Below are 22,051 nucleotides of genomic sequence, written 5' to 3' on the forward strand. Positions count from 1 at the left end.
CTGGAAAGTTCCTTCTCAAAAAGCTCAAAAGTTCTAGCAGTGAAATACTGAGTTCTCTTCTCCTACCTGACAGAACAACATTCCACACATTAAAAAGCACCAGTGAAAAGCTTTGAAATACTTCTGCAAGGAGCTGTAACCATCTTTCCTCCATACAGTCCATTCAATGAAACAGTCTATCCTCCATACAATATTGTTTCACATGACCCTAGCTTTCACCTTACCATATCAAATTGTCATTTGTTTTACTTCCATGGCAATCCAATCCCCAAACTTAAAAACCAAAAACAACCAGAAATGAAGACATCACATTAAATGAGAGTAAAAAGAACTCCACAACGCAGACCTTCAAACAGTAATTCTTATAATACCAATACACAACTCCTTTTAATCCAGCAATTCCTTCACTGCTATCAGTCTTAAAAAAACTAATTTATTTTACCAACATTGTATTTTTGCTGAAATGTTAAAACTAATATAGTTTAGACTGAGCTCATGTATTTTCAACCAGTTTATTACTTCCCTTCAGCTTAGGTTCTGATAGGAAAGGAAGTCTTGTCTTCAGTGGAAGCTGCCCTACTGCAGAAACACACATGAAAATTTTTCTACACAAAATTGTCCTTGAGACAGAGGGCAAAAACTGAAAAATTGCCCAGCCAAGAAGGCAATGAACAAAAACTCAGCCAAAGTCAAGATAGTTACAGCTGTACTGAAAGTCTGCTCAGACAAGTGAGGAACGTCAGCTAACCATATGGCAGAAAAAATGCAGACATTGGTGGAATATCTAGTACTGTAGCTTCTTTATGAGATCAAAGTCCAGAAAGAGAAAGGTTATGTTCAAAACTATCAACAATCCAACAACTTAGCAATGACAGGAAAAAACACTAAACAAAGAAACACTTATGCCATTTTTAAGACATGCTTAAAACTGAACTATGCAAGCAATATTTGAGATGATGGAAACTTAAACATAGAGGAACTTAAGAGAATTTGCTCCAACAAGCTTGTAAATCTACTAGTGATTCTCCATGTGAAAGATTTATTCAGTTGTTGTCATTTTAAATAGCCAAGTACAAAGAATTGTTACGCAGATCCCATTCTCTCTTTATCAGGCTGGGATTTCAATACTCACCCTCTCTCCCTCCCCATACAGGACTAATATATTTCTCCCACAAATGACAAATAGGAAAGGACTCTTATCAGCATGCCACCTGAACTGTATCTTCTCCTGTAGACTGACAAAAGTTAAGACTATGACTAGTTTAATGCCCTGGTCCAGTGGGTAGAAAAGCAGCATCTTTTCTTGCCCTCAAGAGGAAGGCTCACGGTTATGGCAGGGTTAGTTAGGACAGTGCAAAGACGCAGTGAGAAAGGAAGCAGTTGCTTTCCTTGTTCACAATTTGTTTTGTAAAAATGAACATGACTGAAAGATGACTGACAGTAATGCTTGAAATTTAATCCCTCACCAAGGGAACAAGCAAAAATTCTAATAATAGGCAGTGCCAATTGATATAATAGGCTGTTCTGGAATTGGATGTCTTCCTAAGACACACAAAGAAAGGGACAGAATTGATACAGAGGCTTTTACATGACACTGATGTACATAAAACACCTATCTGCTATACAATATTAAGTAAAATGTAATTACTATATGATATTTAGTTAATTACATGGGAAGAACAGAAAACTAACTAATGATGTATCATGGTTTTGTCTAAGATTTGAAGGCTGAATAACCTCTCCTCCTGCCCCCAAACTCTGAAAAATCAGAATGTGTTTTGAACCATGCAGCATTTGTTGCTGACAGGCTGGCTATCTGATGCCCACCCAGTTAATCTTTCATAAACTATGGCAAATAGGTAATATTTGGTCCTCTAAGGTAATATAGTTGCAGAAGATAAATTTTAAAAAAAAAATATGTGTTCATACAGACCTGTTTCATAGTACCTGGATGTGCTTACTGTATTCTGCAATTAATAACTTATATTAGATCACTTCATCTGAAGTACACTCTAAATCTGAAGCTTTCTTGTTTATGATGATGACATCTCTGGTTAGTTTGCCTACAGTTTCAGGAAATTTGAAGTTTTGTTTTTACCTACAGTTTTTTTCCTTTATCGCATGTGTGGGTGTGTGGTTAGTTTTCTTACACCAGCCTAGATGAATAGTTTTGACATATAGAAAGATTTCAAAAAAACACATCTTTACATTTTAAATTGTTTCATTCAGTTCTTGAGGACAAGTAAAACACTAACACAAAGACAGAACTCAGAAGGCATTAAAAAGAACCAGTAATGTGAATTCAAATAAACATTTGTGAAAAAAGAATACATCTTTTGGATATACTTTCAGCTATTTCCAGTGGAACATGTTTGAAGAAACAGGAAAATATAATGTCCTTCATTCAAAGGCCAAAGTTAACCGAAACCAAGACAGACATATTTCTAATGACTGTGATAAGGAAATCTCAAAATACAGAGGTTTAAAAAGAGTAAAGAAACTGACCCAATTTATAACCAGTTGTTTTAATTACAATCTTTGTTATAACCAGTAAAACCCTTTCCATGCTTTGTTACTTGGCTATTTGCTGGTGCTTGGACAAATAGAGATGGATCACATAAAGGCCACTTTGTCTAACTGCTTTTGCAGTTTAACACTTCCATACTTCATATAATGTGTGTCAACCCACCCCAAGAGACACATTTTATCAGGAAGAGGCCACTGCATCAAAAATTACTGTAAGACTACTCTCTCTCTCTCTTTTAAAGGAAGTTAACTAAATAGACATAGTGAACAAGGATTCATCACCCATCTATGTGGTTCTGGGGTGTCAAACTGATATCTGAGCAAAAAAGACCCCCACACCCAGGCAACCTAAAATAACTGACTATTTTAGCACAACCTTGACAATTAATTTGGGGTATTTCACTATTAGGTCTCATTAGGATGCACTGATTACAGAACTAAAAGTGATAGCTAAGTAAGTGCATGTCATTATTATCTAATTTACTTTGATGTGCAAACTGAAGGCACAGTCACAATCAATAGATGCTGCTGTCTGTATTTTAGGGGGTTGGTTTTCCAAAGCCGAAAGCAAAGATGAGTGGAAGGCTGTAAAAAATAAATGTAAACACTATGTAAATAAATGAATCCACTGCAAAGGATGAATGTTTTATTACAATCTGCAACCTACTCTCACAATTCAGCATTTACAAAAGAAGAACTGATTAAAACAATGACCTGTTAAAAAAGTGAGGCAAAAAGCTCTAGGGGTTTTCTGTCCCCTCTCTCTGGTTCGTTTAATGGAAAGGGAAAGTTTAGCAATATGCTCAAGTCCAGAAATGCAAACTGCAAGTACTGAAAGAAGTAAATTTCAGCTCATCAAGAACAAAGAAAAGGTACTAAAACTGCATTGGAATAACTTAAACATTAGTAAAAGAGTAAGTACAGAATTAGACAGAATATTAAGTTGATTGCACATGACGCAGGAAAAAAGTTTAGTACGTATTTCTACATATGGGATTATTTTACAGAGGCAACCGTTTTCTTCTTTGTCATTAACTAGCAAATAAAAAATAATTAGAAAAATTAAAACACTTTTAATGCTCAAATGCATCTTAAGATATCAGAAATATCCACAAAGCTATTACAGTTTTAGCTATTCACTGTTTTTTTTCCCCCCCACTTCTTTTCAGAGGCTGGGTTAGGTCTACCCATCTGCTCAAACTGGACAGATTTAACCATCAGCTGAGGGACAGCCCCAGCTACAATGTAGCAATGACTCAATGGTAGGCTCAGTAGGTGTTGTGAGCTTTTCTGGCAGCACCAGAACATTTGCTCTACAGTGCAAAAAGTGCTTGGTTTCCTTTCAAGTCGGGGGGTAAAAATTTAAAAAAAACCAAAAACAACCAACCAACCAGAAGGGCATATAGATGAAAGAGTGAGGATGATCCAGGCCAGTGCAACACATCATGGCACCAGAGGCGCTACAGCCTGTGTACCCAGGCAGGACAGCCCTGCCACAGTCCCCTTCTACAGGATGAGGTTTATAGATGATACTTCTCGTTAACATAACCAGGTGGTATATCTCCAAAAAAAGTGAAGGATCATTCATAATTACCCAGTAATTTAGAGGTGTACTAACTAACTTCACCTCGCTACCTAGACACCTCAGACCCTGTCCCCTTGGTGTGGCCTGCCACTGTTTACGGGCGCAGTGGTGAGGGCTGGGGTTTGCTGCTGCAGACAAATGCCTTTGACAGCTGCTAGGCAAGGTTGGCCTCTCCCAGCCCCACAACATATCTGATATCCCAATCTCTAATACAGCTGCAGCTATGTGCTAGTGCCTTGTATCTCACATTGCAGAACTGCAAACAGGAAACCTCAAGACTAGTTTAGTGGTAACGAATTTCTGTACAGCTCCAATAGTGCACAGAATTTAAGCCTGTTTTTTTTGTCTTGTAAGTGGCTTAGAAGTCTTTTAAAAAGACAGACAAAGAAATAGGAAAATACATGTCAGAAACACCCAGAAAGACATCCTTCCTGCTAAGGAGTCAGTACAGCATTTTCCCATTCAACAAAAATGAAATCTTTGTGTGTTTATCTAAGAATGTCAAAAAGTATGTTTGTAAAAAAAATTCTCATCCAAAGTTTTCATTATGTCTATCACATTAATGAGCCTGCTCAGGTGAAATAAGGAAGCAGGGACTGCTTCAAATGACCTCTTAAAATGTAAACTCAACATTTGAGGAAAAGGAATAGTTTTAAACAAAAAGGCTGTATCTCCTCAGCAAGACCCATTTATGTTTTGCTTCCACTCCAGGTTCTTAGTGATGTCAGTATCTGATGTCTGTAGGTTTTTCCAGCTCTCCAAGTTCCACTCCAGCAGGAAGGTGCAGCAGAAGTGTCTGTTGTACAAGACTGACAGGGACGTCCTCAAAAGAGGCTGCCAAGCACAATGAATGCAGTGAGGGCAATTTTCCACCTCACTTTTTTTTTCCTTTCTTGAAAGCCAAAGTCACCTCACGCTCACAACTGCCCATTATTCAGACTAATACAGCTTCATAATTTGAGGCATACAATGTCAAAAGTTGCAAGAAGAAACACAACGAAAGACTTTGGAAAATATCAAATAGGACTAAAATTGCTAATGGTTAATGAAAAAGTGGCTTCATCAAATGCAATCCGTACCTGAACAACTGAGTGGCCTTCTCTGATGGAGTGATTACAACTGTGGATAAGAGAAAGGCTACAGATGTCTGTCTGGACTTCAGCAAGGCCTTTGACACAGTTCCCCACAACATCCTTCTCTCTACATTGGAGAGATATGGATTTGATGAGATGTGGATTGGATTACTCAGTGGATGAGGAACTGGCTGGATGGTCACATCCAGAGGGTATCTGGACATTGGACATTGATCAATGGCTCAGTGTCTGAATGGAGATCAGTATCAAGTGGAGTCCATACTGGCACCAGCACTGTTCAATGTCTTCATCAGTGACACAGATGGGAGAATTGAGCCCATCCTCAGCAAGTCTACACATACACCAAATATACTATACATATACACCAATATACTACATACACCAAACTATGGTTGACAAAACTGAAGGATAGAATGCCATCCAGAGGGACATGGACAAGCTCAAGAACTGGGCTGATGGGCACTGGAGGGGGTTCAAAAGGTGCAAGTACAAGGTGGTCTGCCTGGGTCGGGGAACTCCGTATCAGTACAGGCTGGGGGATGCAGGGATTGAGAGCAAATCTATAGAGAAGTACTATGGAGCACTGGTAGATGAAAGCCTGGACATGGCCCAGCAACATCCAATTGCAGCTCAGAAAGCAAACTGCATCTTGGGATGCATCATGCCAGCAGGTCAAAGGTGATTCTGCCCCTTTGCTCTAGTGAGTGCACACCCAGAGTGCTGCATCCAGATCTGGGGCCCTCAGCAAAGAAAGACATGTTGGAGCAGGTCCAAAAGAGGGCCACCAAGATGATCAGTGGGCTGGAACACCTCTTCTATGAAGATAGGCTCAGAGAGGTGGGGCTGTTCAGCCTGGAGAAGAGATGACTTTATAGAATCTTCCAGGACATAAAGGGGGCCTATAAGAAAGATGGAGACAGACTTTGTAGCAGGGCCTGTTGGGATAGGACAAGGGATAATGGTTTTAAGCTAAAAGACAGAAGATTTAGACTAGCTATAGGGAAGAAATATTTTTTAAAAATGAGAGTGGTGGAACATGTTGCCCAGAGATGTGGAAGATGCTCCATCCCTGGAAATATTCAAGGTCAGATTAGATAGGAAACTGAGCAACCTGATCTACTTGACAATGTCCTTCCCCACTACAGAAGGGGGTTGAAATAGATGATCCTTTAGAAGTCCCTTCCAACCCAAAATATTCTATGATCCTACACAAAGCAGTGGATACTTTAGACTGCTAACTCTCTGGTGGTACAAAGAGAAAGCCATCCAGGCTGTTACAAGGCAGGCTGCTGCAACATCACAAGAACACAAATCTGAGTTCTGGCCTATTAATCATGCAATTCCACTCTAATTTTATGTGCTATTCATTCTTATTTCATGTTGTGACTTTCACACAAGCTAATCCTTCCAATTCAATATTTTTTAAGATTTTCGTTAGTAATACTGCTATACCACAAAATTTCCTCATCTGGTGCAGTTCAAGATACAAATGCTTAATCAATGTGGCAGACTTTAAAACACATAATATAAGTACGATCTTTTCTATTTACGTGATAAGCACTCTGCTGTTTCAGGAAGCTGAGCTTTTTAAAATTCTTTTGATATTTTACTTGAAAAGGATATTTCTATAACCTTTTTTGGAACAGTATCCCTGTTATAAAGTAGGCAGTGTTCATTTTCAGCTTCTGACAGATGATTTAAATTTAAAGTTCTATTTCAAAGGACAAAAAGCTGGTATTCTACAGGAACAAGCTGGTATTATAGCAGCTCATGTTACAGTTACACAGTACTAGCTACAAGCCTTACAACTTACCTATGCTTAGAAGATAGATAGAGATAGTAACAGAAATTACAGAGAAAACACTTCATCACATCTTTAACTAAGCTTAGTATAGTCACCAACACACAAAGTGAAGAGCTTGTCAGAAAAACCTAGCTCAAATCTTTCCATAGATATGGGATGACAACCTTAAGGGATTAAGAAAACCAAACAAATGTTTCAGTTTGTTTGGGGCATGTGTCATTTTTAATAAATGTGTATCTGTATGTCATTCAGAAAACAGGACAAAGATTAATAGACAATACTGGCATCCTTCTAGAGACCGAGCAAAAAAACACAAAAAACAACACTAAGAGAGAGGATTTTTGTAAAGAGATGATTTTTACTGCTTCATCTCAGAGAGTATGTTTGGAAGAAGGTATTTCCCCATATCTTGAAGACTATATATCTTTTCATGCCCTTTTATCATATACTTACCAGAAAACACAAGGAATGTGAATTGTCATCTTTGCTGATTTTTATTTGTTGAAAGATGAGAAAAAAAATAATAATGCCTGAGTACAAAGCAACTCCAGCAACAGACAGTTGGCTAATATCCCTCTTCCTAGCAAGCCCTTCCTCCAGACTTTACCCTCCCTGTGCCTGTGCCATCTGCCCTCAACCTCTCTTTCCTGCACCTGCTGTGCAATCCCCAGCAGCAGGCAGGGCTCAGGCAAGTACAGGCAGCAGCTGCAAGTTTTTTTTCAGCCTCCATCAGCAGCCTAATGCAGATGAAGCAACTATGAATGACCCAACCTGTGGTGACTTTTTCCACCATTAGTGCAAAAAGTCTTGCTTTATTTTGAAGACAATCAAGAGCAATGGTACATTGTAGACAGCAGTGAGAAAACCCAGACTTGCAGAGAGTACATATTCAGACATTTTGACTGCAAACAACATGAGACAAACAGGAAGGTGGCAGCTTTTTTGGCCCATTTTTTCTTGGCTGCAGAGCAAATACATCAGAATCTCAAACTGCCTCACACTTAAGATACAGCAAGAGGGACAGAAAAGAGCATAGACTTACCTTTTCCTCAATTCTTTTAAAAGCAGTGCCAGAAAAATGATGCAGCTAATAAACTCTGCAGCCCTAAAGAAAACTTTTGGAAAAGAGACTTCATCTCACCTCTAAAACAGCAGCAGTGATTAATGACCACATCTCTCCATTGGTTTATGGGTGTTACGGTGTTTCTACAGTCAGAAACACAGATAAGCTTAATGTTTGTTGCTGTTGCTCTGGATGGCTCTCTCCACTCCTCCCAGCAGACAGCATTTAAGTTTACCTCACCATTCAGAAACACATGAAACCAAAAACAAACAAGATAAAAGAGAAGGGAAAGCCCAGGAAGAATAAAGCATACTTTAGGTGTCTACATTAAGACAAAATTACAAATCATTTCACACCTTACAACCTCTCCATAGTTCTTTACAAATCAGAGTAGGAGGGAGCCAAGAACACAAGGTCCAAAAAATAAACAAGACGCTCTCCTGAGAGGTCATTTAGGTAAACTTAGCTGTATGACAAACTGGTGATACTGGTGACAGACTCTGTGAAAGAACAAATTAAGTGTACCCCTGTCCATGGACTTTCATCCTTTCATGAGATTTTATAAATGCGACATCCTTGAATTTCTTTCAAGATTACAAATAATAAAGCATTTGAAAGATTTGCTTCCACTGCTGCTTCTTTTCACATAGCTCAAACATTCAATGGTCTGCAGGAGTTATACTTCACTGAAAGTATTACTACATTTATGTATTGTATAAACAAAGAACAGTCCACAGACATAAGAAGTTTAACCTTGATCTCACACAGAAGGACAAAGCTCAGAATCACTGTGGATTGCTACGTTTTACTGCTAATCCCTTGAAACAGCGCTACCTACTTTTCAAGGGATTTCACTTTAAACTGTCTATAAAATGCTGAAAATAAAACTGAACCGCTGACCTTCTGTTCCCCAATGGAAAAATCATATATTCACTTTTTAACTAGAAAGAGGAAGAGATGTTTGTTCAGTTCAAAAACCCATTTATAGCCAAAGTTTTTAAGGGGAAAAAAAAACCCCAAGAATATATTGTCCATTCCTAGACAACATTCACTCTATAGTCTCAAACAATTTATCATTTGCTTTTCCAAAAACCACCCCAAAAGTCTACCTCATAATGCTAGGGAAATGAGAAAAAAATTTTTATTGTTACAATAATTTTAAGCTTTCTAGTTCACAGAGTACTTAGTAACTTAAAGGTCAGTAATTTAAAGGTCCTGTTCAGACTCTGCTCCAATAAACTTTGCAGTTTACTGTCAATTTGAATGCTGAATAAATTCTTAAATTTCCAGATTTTCTTACCAAGTCACCTGGACCAAAATTTTTATCTAATACGAAAGGGTGCATGTAGCAGTGGGGGGGAAGGGCCAGAGAAGATACTTCTCAATTTAAATCTCAAGGCAAAGTTCCAAAGCTGAATGGGGTTAATGAACACCTATTTCTCATATCTAGGAGACTTTCTCAGGCCAAAAGCTACTTTCTAGAAGCAGGGTCTTTGAATAGTACAGATAAAAATAATCACTAGACATAAGATACCATTCTTGATTCTGCGCTTAAGCATGTAACCAAAGTGGCAGCCTGAAAGATGCAGTGTTAGATTTCATTAAGAGGCAGCTAATAGTATTAAATTTATATTCCTGTATAAATCTGTACATCTTCCTGAAAAAGACTGGAACATGAGATAGTTACTCAGAAAGCTATGCTTTTAATTTCCTGATAGGATATGTACCCAGCGAAAACACAATTTAAATAAAGAAAGAGTCATGGATCTTTTATGAGATGCGAGTGAATGCTGCAGCTTCACAAGTCTCTTGTCAGTCACACTGACTGCTGTGCTAACCAACAAAGTATAAGCCTGGGCAAGAAATGGCAATCCTAGCCTCCCCTTAAAATCATTTATTCTTCCATCTAACAGCACTTCAAAGTCAATATAGGAATCCTCTCTTACTGCTCCCAAAACACAAATGCAGAGGAAACTCCACCCCTCAAACTTTCCCAATGACAAGTAAAGAATGCTTTAAATTTAAAACCGAAACCACATTTTTGATCTGGATTGTTGGTAGTGTTCATTTATTTCAATGAAATTATTTCCTACATATCGTCATCCAGTTTAAATGAGGACCTCTTACAAAAAATTGCACTTGTGAATGCTCTGCTACACAATTACAGCAGCTAGCTATTGCTAATTCCTCAGTTGACGGAAAGGGACACAAAGCCAAGAGAGAAACACCTTTCACAGAAGAGGGAAGAGGATGAAAGAGGATTTTCTAAAACCCTGATTCTAAAACCCCAGGAGTGCTCCAGAGAACACATGCTTCTGTAAGTACGTTAGGAAGATGCTCCTTATTCTGAGCTCTTATGTTGCAGTTCAGGTGCCAGCTGCTCTAAGACAGCTTACACAGACAATCTCAAAAGTTGTTCCACTGCTATTATCCCAACACAATTTTCCACTGCACCAGATCTGCTGCTCAAAAGGATAAGCTTCTCAAAGTAAATTTTCACTGTAGGAATATCTGACTTTTTCCATAGAAACAGTTACCCAAAACCAAAAAATAAGCCATTAGAAAAGTCTACATTTCCAAGAGCAAAACATACATTCAAGAGAGACCAACATTGCCTCATGATGCCAGTTTCTCATCCTCCTTTATTCCTACTCTTACCTTCAGTGCTTGAACAAACTGGAATACTTCCAAACAACTTGAACTCTCCTATTATTTTTATCTTCTGTCAAATTTCTTCAAAGCTTGCTTTCCCTGAACAAAACCTCCCTGCAATAACTTGGTTCAAAATTAAACATTTGGTTTTGGCTGCTACATCACATTCCCTTTCATCCAGAAGTGTTATATACTCTTGCACTGATGAGACATTCTACCCTCACATTCAGACACATTTTCTTTCTTATTCCTGCCAGATAACAATAAAATGCATCAACAAAAATGAAAGGGAAATAATAGCAGCCAAATAATTTCCAAGCATGGAGAGAGATTGTGAGGATTAACATCTGTACAAAGATTTAATAAAGGGAAGAACAGGTTCAAAACCACAGGTCTGAAATGTGGAACTTTAACCACAGAGTTCTTGTTCCTTCTAGATTAATATGAATTTAAAAAATTATACTGCTACTGATTTGCAATAAAAATGACTGTGCCATTGCTGTCACACACCAGTTCAACTGGAAGCCATACAAAATACTAAGGTACTACAAGACGCTGTCAAGTACTAAACATTACTTGTAGTCAATATCCAAGAGCAACGCACTGCAACCCTGTTAAAAGTAATGTTACAACAGAAGTAGACAATTTCTTCATTATCTAACTCAGACGTTACTCAAACAAGACAATAGTGTTACCAAATCTGGACCGAGCCTCAATGAAAGGCTTTCTGAAGAAACTGATACACAAATACTGGGAGTTGTAGAGCAGTGTATTAAAGGAACAGCAAGTTACAAACCCATGACTAAACAGAAATAAGAGCCAGTATATAAAAATTAACAAATCATCTCAAGGTAACAGATAATAAAATAGAATATAAAGAAAATAGAGAAAAAAGAGAATCGGGACAATAAGGATGATATATTCATCCCCTCCTTCCCTGGACCCCAGCAAGAACTTAAAGAGAGACATCCCTTTTCCTTTCCTCTACCACAGAATCCCTGACTGTTTCAAGTGACTAATACCAAGCATTTTAATTTTATTTATTCTTTAGCTTCTTGCAAATTAAATTCTGAGGAACAGGTCTGAATTGTTATTTGATGCCTTGCTCCTGCTCCTCTAGTGTGCAATAAATACATTTAGGTTCAAAAAACTGCACCCTGAAACCAAGCTATAGTCTGTAAAGCTAAGTAGCACTGTGTCATTTCATCAAACTGCCCTCGGTTTTGTTTCTCTTATTTTCAAGAATTTTGCAGGATTAGTTAGGGTACTGACTCAGGATGTGGAAATGCCAGAATACCCAGCTACCACCTACAGGCCAGAATCTTTAGGTGACCAGTGACCTACTTTGTATTGTCATTTTTCTCCCCTTCTCCTAACACACAGGCAGGAAGCAGGTCACAACAATCAGCAGGCTTCTGATCTCTCTGCCACACTTTTTTTTTCCTGAAGATTGCAAAGCAGCAGCTGCTCTTTACACAATGGACATCAACCCAGCACAGAAATGGGACACCCCAATGTTGGCCACATAACAATGTGTGAGCAGTCACGTGGAAGAAGACTTACAGCCCAAGACTTCCTGAAGTTTCAGTAATTTACAGCAGTCAGAAAGTATGTTACAGCAACCATGCATCTAAAGAGTGCCTGAAGTGCAAGTCAGCAACTGAGAATGCTAACTTCCGTCATCCCTTTGACAATAAATTCAAATTCTAAAGAGCACAATTGTCAAAGCCTTGCTTATGAGCTAGTTTCAAAATCAATTTTATAAATATACATACACACACAAGTTTTGTAGTTCTAGTCCAAGCATTCAAGTGAACTCAGGGATGTCAACACCATTTCATTTTGAGATAAATGTTTCACATTACCATGCATCCAGATCTTTACCATCATAAATCAACCCTCTCTCCAGCAATAAAGGAACAGACCTTTCCAGATCCCATGCAAATCCAGGGCTGGCAGAAAATACCATTCAGTGATCTTGAGGGAGAACTAAGCAAGGAAAACTAATACTCCGACTGTTTAATCTTGAAAAACAAATTCAGAGATCAAATATAAAGAGAAGTCTAACCCTCACTCAACAGCATTTTTGGGGCTGGTATGTGATAACCTGAGAACTAATGGTATGAGACAACTGAGCTTATCAAGGAATGTGCTAAGAGCTGTGGATTTTGGTGGAAGATAGAGAATTCAAAATCAGTCTCTTGGGAAAATCTGGATCTCCCAACTACCTGCTGCTTCAGGGAAATAATCTCTCTGACATCATCTGCTGCAGCTGCTTCCATGAAGCAGATTTCTAGCTCACATATAAGAACATGTCTGTTAAGATGATAGTGTTGAATGTTAAAAAAAAAAAATCAGGCCACTGGTAGATTTTAAGTATTAGTAGGAAGAGGTGGAACAAGCAGTCACAAAGAAAAGGTGTGCTATAAAATTTCAAGGACCTAAACCAGTGTCAAAAAAAAAACAGTCTGAGTGGCAACAACAGTACCTGGAAGGATTACACATAGAATTGCTGAATCAAAAATCAGGAGAAGGATGATTTAAAGGAAAGGGGGGGGGATAAAAGAGAGAATGGAGCAGGTAGAAAATAGGCTACACCAAGGCTATATTGCAGGGAACAACTAAGAACAGCTGACACAAACAACAGCCTACAAAATAAGGAGGGATGAGAGCTGCAGGCCATCCCTGCAACACCCTTCACACCTTGAAACAAAAGGACATGAAGAGACATGCTCTCAAACTTAAAATCAGGGAAAGAAAAATAAACTGTAAAAGGTTTGCATCTATATGCATGGTATTCTATGCTTTGTGTTGCTACTGGCTTAAAAATTAAAAAACAGGACAAGCTCATTTTCTCAGCCCTCTCTGCTTAGTACAATTGCAGCTTTGTTACTACAATGCAAACAGTAATTGTAACCCAAGATTAATTAACCAAGTTATTAGAAACAGAATTCCACAAGAAATATACCACACTAACTTTTAAACATTCTTTGCTTCTGTGAAATTCACCTATTTCAACATCTAGATAACACACCAAGTCATTTGTCTCAGAAAAACTGACATGCTGGATGACAAGACAAAGTCTACACTGCCTATCATACGCCAAAACTACTTCCATCATGAAAAAATGTGGCCATTGTTATATTTTTACTGAAATTAATTTTCCTGCATTGATGAAAGCTATAAAATGTTCTCTGATAAGGAAACCATACAGACTGCAGTTAAAGCACACTGCACAGGAAATTTGTGGGCTGTAACAGGTACCGCTGATACCTACAAATATGAGTTGCACCTGAAACTATCAAAACTGGAAAAAATTGGACAACTTATTCTTAACTTTCATATTATTAGTAAATTAAAACATGCCTATAGTTCAAGCAAAGAACTACAATTACTACAAAGAGAAATAGAAAAAATGCAGTAAAGAAAAGTCTAAAAAAAGAAATACTAAAAAAATGTAATTCAGGGAAGACTATTTTATTCAGGGTGTTACCTGTGGTGATGGAAGTGTAAGAGTGGGCTGAAAGTGCTCTTCCCCACTGTCCTCAATTATAGGTTAGAAAGTATTATGCCACTAGCATAACGTAACAGGCAGTGTTCTATAAATTCATTTCTTATACCAAATGTCTGTAAATATACTTAAGTAATACTGAAGTTGCATTCAAAGTCTTACAATCACTTCAGGCACCTGAGATAATTGGCGTAATTACAGAAATATTTTTTTAAGGGAAAGGAATCCAGACATCCACTCAGCACATACCTTTCATTCTCTTCATAAATGTCAGAATCAAAGTTTCCCACAACTAACTCGTATGAAACACTGAGAATACGCATCATTTTCCTTGGGTTAAAAAATATCCAAAATCAACAACTACAAACATGCTGAATCACAGAAAAATACCAAGAAATATTCTGATTCAGCATCACTAACAGTTGCACCAAGCTGAAATGTCTATGGTTCTTTTTGCTCTTGAATAGAGAAGGAGGATCAGTCTGTCAGATGCTCTAGGCAAGTCCCCAGTCTCAAATTGTGATGAGCACATCACTACCATGGTTGCTCTGAGAATCTTTACAGACAAGGATTTCTGTTCTATGCTGTGGTACTGTAGCCTTTGACAAATCTGCTTTGTATGAAGACATTGATAAATTTGCTTATATGGGTTTGCTTCTGATCCCATCAAAATCTCCCTCCCATGTACAGAGGTAACCCTAAAGAACCAATCATTCCATACAAGCGTATCAAGTCTCAAAAAATCACAGAACATTTCCCAGAAGATTTTAATCTAAAATACAAAATGCTCAATGTACATATCAATATTGCAACAACTTTTCAAAATACTTTATTGTGAAAATATGAAATCTTGTTTTTGATTCAATTATTGCAAGTGAATGAGGGACAAGTTCAAAAGTACAGAATACCACTACATAAAATATAAGGTTAGAGGAGATGGAGAAGAAAGCAAACAACTGAAAAAAGCCAGCATGCCCAGCTACATAAAAGAACACCTGGCAGACCTTGATAACCACAAAAAAATCCTGTAAGGATACATGATTGCCTGCAGTTCCTGAAGTTTAAGGACTTTGAGTGTAATTTCTGAAAATTTACTTTGTTGCCAATTTCATTTCCTTTTCAAAGGGCAAAAGGTTTACTATGTTCTGGTTCAACAAAGCATTACAAATGTAGGCTTTACTGAACCTACACCTACGCGTTCATTTCCTTTTGGGAACAGCATTAGAATGCTCCAGGTTTTGCAGATTCACGTATTTACCAAGCTAAATACACTCCATCAGAAACAAGCACAGAAAGTATGGAAAAAGGCATAAAATATTAATACGGTTAGATTCAATTTTGTTACTGAAATTGAACGTGGTCTACTTGTACACAGCAAATATCCTGGGTACTCAGTCTTCAATAAAAAAAGGAAAAAAAAACAAACTAGATACAAAAGGAGAGACACTCCTTACACTCCCCACCAACTGACATGTCCAGGTAGCTCTTTCTCACCTCCTTTCAGTTAGCTGTTATCTATTTTCTGCCTCTTAGTGAAATACATAAAACCTTCACCTGATGTAAAGAACACCACTTTGGACATGTTTGGTTACCCTCCACATTTAATGGTTTAAAGAGTGAAAAACATTACTCAATATGCCATATATCACAGACACCTATTTCTTTTAAGTGAGTAGTGGACTATTTTTAAAATTACTTTCACTGAACATTTAACTTAAAACTGTTATAATAAAGGACAAGAAAGATTCCAAAGATAAAACTCTAATGTGCCTTATATTACAAATTTGAAATAAATACATAATTCAGCCCATAATCAATATAATACCAACGTAATTTTGAAAAGAAATTATTTCAGAAAATTAATTTCAGAATGATTAAGTCAACAGCTTGATTAATCATTTGCTTAGGACTGTGCATTTATTTTGTTTTCACATTAACAGCTCTTTCAAGAATATTTTGATTTTGCTACCTATACATCATAGAAAAAGTATTAAAGAAAACCTACTGCAATTTCTACTCCATAAAACTAGTACAAAAGCTTTCCCATTATTAGTCTTTAAACACCTAAGTGTTCAAGGTTACACTGATCTACTAGAAGAGCCAGGGTTATTAATTTTTTTCAGTACATTTAAAGACATGTCAGATAACTTGAAAATATAGTGCAGGAGCCCACTATCTCAGTATTAGTTCAGAATTTCCTTTTCAGTTTAAAGGAAAATCAATAATTTGAAAAAACACATGGACACATGATAGTTAAGACTGGATTGCATTTTTAATTGTAACTGGTTCAACTTCACTTTATTGAATAAATAAATCTAATTTCAACATCTCATAACACTTAATTGGACAAGTATTTAACAGAACTCACAGCAAATATCAAGGCACACAACGATTTGAAGGTACCAAAAAATCAGTAACTGGACTTCATAACTTCCCACTGAAGAAGATAACATTACTTTTATTTTATAAACAGAATTTGAGTAAAAAGTAACAAATCCACCTGGTAAAGTACTGAATAAAGCCAAGATTCCATGCTGCAGCTACTACAACGCTGAATGTTTATTCAGTGTTCTGCCATTTTGCTTTTATTTTTTGGTACAGTTGTAATGAGGTGTCATTTATTAAAGGTTTCTGTTAATAAATTCCTACTAAGCCACAGAGATCAGCTACAGCTACTAGAAACTGACAACAGGGTACATATTAAAAGAAAGAAGTTAGCCAAACTACCACAAAGACTTCTACAGCAACATCAACTTCATTAGATTATTTCAGGTCTTCAGAGTCAGCCTAAGAATATATTCTTTATACACTGAATGCAATTCTCTTCTGCTTGCAGAGAAAACACAAAAACGTTCTTTCCACCCAATACTTTCAATACTCAACACTTTCAAACTTGTTACTTAGTTTTTAGAATTCAACCAAAGAATAATATGAAGCCTGCCCCACCATTGTTTATGGATGACTGCTTCTCCATACTTCCCACACCATCATGTTGTGCTTTCAGGCAGCATCATCAGGGGAAAACATCCCAATTTGATGCAGTGGGTAGCATGAGACAGGAGCCATAAAACAGTGGAAACAATATCTAGTTCTTAATTAATAGTCTGAGCCTATCATTTTTTCTTGGTTTTTTTTTCTGAAAGTCAGAGCTAGAACTGATTTTCCCCAGAACACTGACAGAAAAAGACATGCTATTTTATCATTCAACCAGCAGTTAAAAAAAAAGAAATTCAAAAAATCACAACAATACTGCTAATACATAAAAGCCAAAACCAAGCAATATATCCAGTTCACTTGTTATCTTAAGTTACAAAAATAATCACTGAACTTGAACCACTCACCTTTGACACACTGTTAAAAGGGTCCAGGCAGTGAAAGGCAGGACTCTCCAACAAAGTTATATACACCACCACCTGAAACAACAAACATATATTTTAGTTCAAACACTAAACTTAGAACACTTCCAAATAGGTAATTTAGCTTTCAGGCTGTCAAAACCTCCTAAGAAATGATGAAGAGGAGACAAAATGGCTTGAACTTGATCCACCTGCTTAGCATAAACAGACTCCCATCTTCATATTTAACTTCTCTCAATGAATACGAAGTGATTTTAACCCCAAACAATCTGAAACACATACAGGTTAAGCCTTCATAATATACAGAAAAATCAATCAAGAAATGGAATTAAAAATTCAGCCTAGTTTTAGAAATATTGTATTTTATAAAGCACCATTATTTACTGTTTCCTTCACTCTTGTATTAGTCAGTTTAACTTGACTGTACTTTCTAAGGAAAAGAAAATGCCTCTATGCATGGAAAAGAGGTACAGCAACAAAAGCATAGCCAGGAGTCTTGAGGGGCAGCAAAGTATTTCCATTCAGAAGACACTCACACACATACATATGTGTAATTCAGATGGATTACTACCACATGTGACTTAGAGCCTTCTGGCACAAGAGTTGGTGACCCAGTGAGAGAGCTCTGACAGCAGTGGTGAAGCTTGTTAAGGGATCAGAGAACAACACTCAGGGAAATTCTGTCTGGATATAAAGAAGGTACAAGGGTGGCTAAGCACAGCCACATACCCTCTGTGAAGTGATGGGCCTTCTTCCTGGGAGAGTCTCAAATTCTACTTACACATGGCCCTAGGTGCAGCCTCAGCCCTGATAACAATGTGGATGGCTTGTCCAGAGGTCCCTCCTGGCCTCCATTGTTCTGTTAAGTATTTCTAGCCACAGAAGTAACCATTCAGAACACAGGTCAGAGTATTTAAACACTTGTTTCTGTTTTTTAATGATCTTCTAACTGCACAGGATGTCTGACAAATTCAGGCAATGTAAACCCATACAAGATCCAACTCAAAAAGAAAAAAAAAATTCTCAGCAACTTCTTGTGCTGCAGCAAGGACAATGTGTTAAAACTCCTACACAACCCCAGGCCACTCATGCACAAATGTTTCTGTTCAAAATCTTTTCTGAGCAGATTCCAAACAGTTGTGACTCTACAAAAGCATCCTAGGAAGAAATTAACTTCAAAGGAGCAAGTCACCCAGTGACCCCACGATAATGAAGTGAGGGGAGAATAAGAAGTATTGACAAAGGTAAATACCTTACACAAATGTTTCAAAGTGAGATTTACTCTCCCATTCATTAATAGGTGGAGTAACTGAAGTCACAGTTTGACAAACATTTAAACCTAAACATATTGTTAGGGGGTAAAGAACACGAGACTCCCCGACCCTCAGCTGCTGGAAGCTCACCCTTTGCTCCCCAGCAGCTGCAAGGGGAGATAAACTGTTGCCAACCCTCCTGAAAAACACACAAGATTAAAAAAATAAATGAATAATGGAGGGTAGAAAATTATGATGAAATGTTATTTCACCAGAAGAATCTCCTGATCCAGTTCACCACCTGAATGAAGATTTGCCTGTGACAGCAGAAAGCAGACAGGACTGGAGGATGACCAATCCCTTCTACTCTGCCAGGTGGTGGCTGGAATAGCTGCTGCCCCACCTGGGTTTCCAGTGTCCTGCACTCAGACCACAGGCAACACCACTTTGCTATATCAATTTTTCTAACCAATTACAGACCTTAACTGTGTTCCCACTGAAAACTGCTCTATTGAAATTGTAGGACAGACATCAAGTAAATGGGAGAGATACTTTAATAAATGAAGCAACATTAAAACCCTGAGGCAGAGCAGATCTGTTTTCCTGCTGACTGACTGTTTTGTAGTATGTGTTTTTCTCCTATCAGTAATACAAGGACATTTTTAATATTAAGAGGCAAAAATGGGAAAATAAAAATCTCCTCATATTTTTGGTACAAGATCTTCTGAACAGTACTATCTCCCCTTGTCCTACCTCACAAATCATCTACTGCTCATTACCATCTATCACTGAAGTGCTGTACCAAGTCTCTGATTTTGTTATGGTATTTTTGTTCTGTTCCTTAAAGAAAAACACAATACCCTCTCTCAATTATTGCTTCCACCTTCATAAAAGCACACTTGCAAATAGAACATGTGTTTGAAAGTGAAATGAAAGCAGCACCGTTCATCATCAATACCTGAAAAATTAGCCCTGTATTTATAAGTCAAACAGAGAAGAAGTACAGTTGGGAAAAGAAAAGAGTCCAAATTTCATCTTAACACATAAGAAAAAAATGAGTCATGTGTTTATCTCAACATAACAATGCTAACTTCCTTCTGTAGAGCAAGAATGGTTTTATTTTGGCAGCTCAATTAAAACACATTGAAAATAGTTTGGAATGTTAATGGTGATAGTGCAAATAGTCAGAGGAAGAAGATGCACAAAAAACCATCATTCCTAACAACACTTAGACTGAAATAAAACTCTGTTAATCTAACAGACACACAAACACAAGCTGCAGACTGGTCTCTATCCTCCTTGGGTTCAATCCTGTTACATTGTGACCCCATTTTCTATTTTTCTCATGATAAAAATCTTCACTTGGCTTTGGAAGAGCCAGAGGAAGTTTTCTACGAGTCACACTAACAGTCACTTCCCCAGAGGAGTAGCCAATTTCCATCACACACCCACACAGTCCAAAGCTTTGCCCAAAACACTGTGATTTGCCAAGTGACACAAACTTAGGATGGAAACCCAGACCTCAAATATTTCACTTATATTTAAAACGTTCCTTAAAATGTTCCTTTAAAATGTGTTCTTGAAACAATCTTCAGGTACAGAAGTTTAGGACCTTTCTTCTCAAGGGTCAAACAATTACAACAGTGGTTAGGGTCTGGGCCTACCTGCCCCCAGGCAAAGTTAGCACTACACATAGAGTTTTCTAGTTCTCCTGCTATCTCCTACCAGCTAGGACTAGAAAGAAACATCTGATAGCACCAACATTCTGGGGAATGAATTGTTAAATTTTGAGAGTACAGAATTATTTCCAACCACCTTCAAAAGCCTTGCAACACACAGGACTTAGTGTTCACGCAAAAGTCAAACTAGCGCAACACTGGAAAACTTGGGAAATCAAGTCAACAACTTTTTTCGGAAGTCAGCAAAGCCAAAAATGGAGGCACAGAGGTGGGCAGTCTTCTCCCATGATATCCCAGTGCCCATCACTTTTTTAGCATGATGTCCATCTGTCACACCTCACTCAATGCATCCACTACTGGAGTAATGTCAGCCCTGCCGCACGTAAAATGCCACAGCTCCTTACCACTCATGAGTCTCTTCATACCCTACACTTCCCTTGAGGTCCAGAGCAGAGGAAGAGAAGACTATGACAAGGAGAAGGAATGGCAGAGTATAGGAATTGGATGAACATGGAATTACAAACAAAGCAAAAAAAAAAAAAAATTATCCAATCTTCAATAGTAAGTTTAGACACTCACTTGCCTGCTAAATCAAGGTCTTCCAAACACAAGGACTATAAAAGTTCCACAGTAAAAAGCCCCTGTCAATAGTCAGAAATAAAAGTTTGAACTTGATGCTTGCAAACAAGCACCAGAAGGTAAATATCAGTAACATCTAATATAATAAAACCTTATTACAAAGGTTACTACCTCACAGAATAAATTAGTGGTCTTGTAATGATTACATTACAAGTAACATCCACAGTGATTAACCACCTCTTCTTTCACTAATAGCTCTAATGTGCCCCGTTTTCTCTATCTCCATGGCAAAAATCCAGATTCAGCCTCACAGCAATGATTTCGATGACAATTCTCTCAGGCTCTCTTCCCAACACCCAACCACCTCCTATTTAAATTCTGACATGAAATAGCTAAAATAATCTCTTTGATACTTAATATGCTAATATACAAAAATGATCTGACCATAAACCAGTGCTGCACAGAGTGGAAATTTTAACTCCAATTGACGTATTACTGGTGACCTTCTGGAGAACAAATGAAAAGCATCACATTAATACAAATTCTCCTGTGGAGAAGATCAAGCTGGCAATCTGCCAGTTCATTACACCATCTAGTTTCACTCCAGCATTAAATATTGCCTTCCTTTGTAATTGACTGAAATACACTGGAGCAATTGCAGGTAACCACTTTGAGCTATTAAAGTATTCCATTAAGACTTCTCCATTAGGCAGATATTTCAAAAGAAGTTACATTAAAATAGGCTATGTTCAAAATATTTTAACTATGCAGACAATTGGGCAAGCACAATCCAGTTCCATGGAGCAGCAGACAGATCAGCCTAAGCACTCAAAAGCCCAATGCCTGAATTTGCTTAAAGGGAAAAGAAACCCGACAAATTTTTTAATACTCTAGCATATGCTGCGTATTTTACATCTCCTAGTCACATATATTGTCTAAAACTCACTTA

General features: G+C 37.6%; 1 protein-coding gene across 1 annotated transcript in view; it reads right to left on the reverse strand.

Moving 5' to 3' along the window:
- Window positions 1-22,051, reverse strand: part of NCK2 (NCK adaptor protein 2) — an 85,149-nt gene that overhangs the window by 35,690 nt on the left and 27,408 nt on the right. The window contains exon 2 of the mRNA XM_005516562.3: window positions 17,577-17,648. The gene's annotated coding sequence lies outside the window, so the exon portion shown is untranslated. The remainder of the gene's footprint in view (window positions 1-17,576; window positions 17,649-22,051) is intronic.

This window comes from Pseudopodoces humilis, chromosome 2, assembly GCF_049639895.1.
Source record: "Pseudopodoces humilis isolate 2021_Gansu_Grassland_sample_001 chromosome 2, ASM4963989v1, whole genome shotgun sequence".
Taxonomy (NCBI): Eukaryota; Metazoa; Chordata; class Aves; order Passeriformes; family Paridae; genus Pseudopodoces; species Pseudopodoces humilis.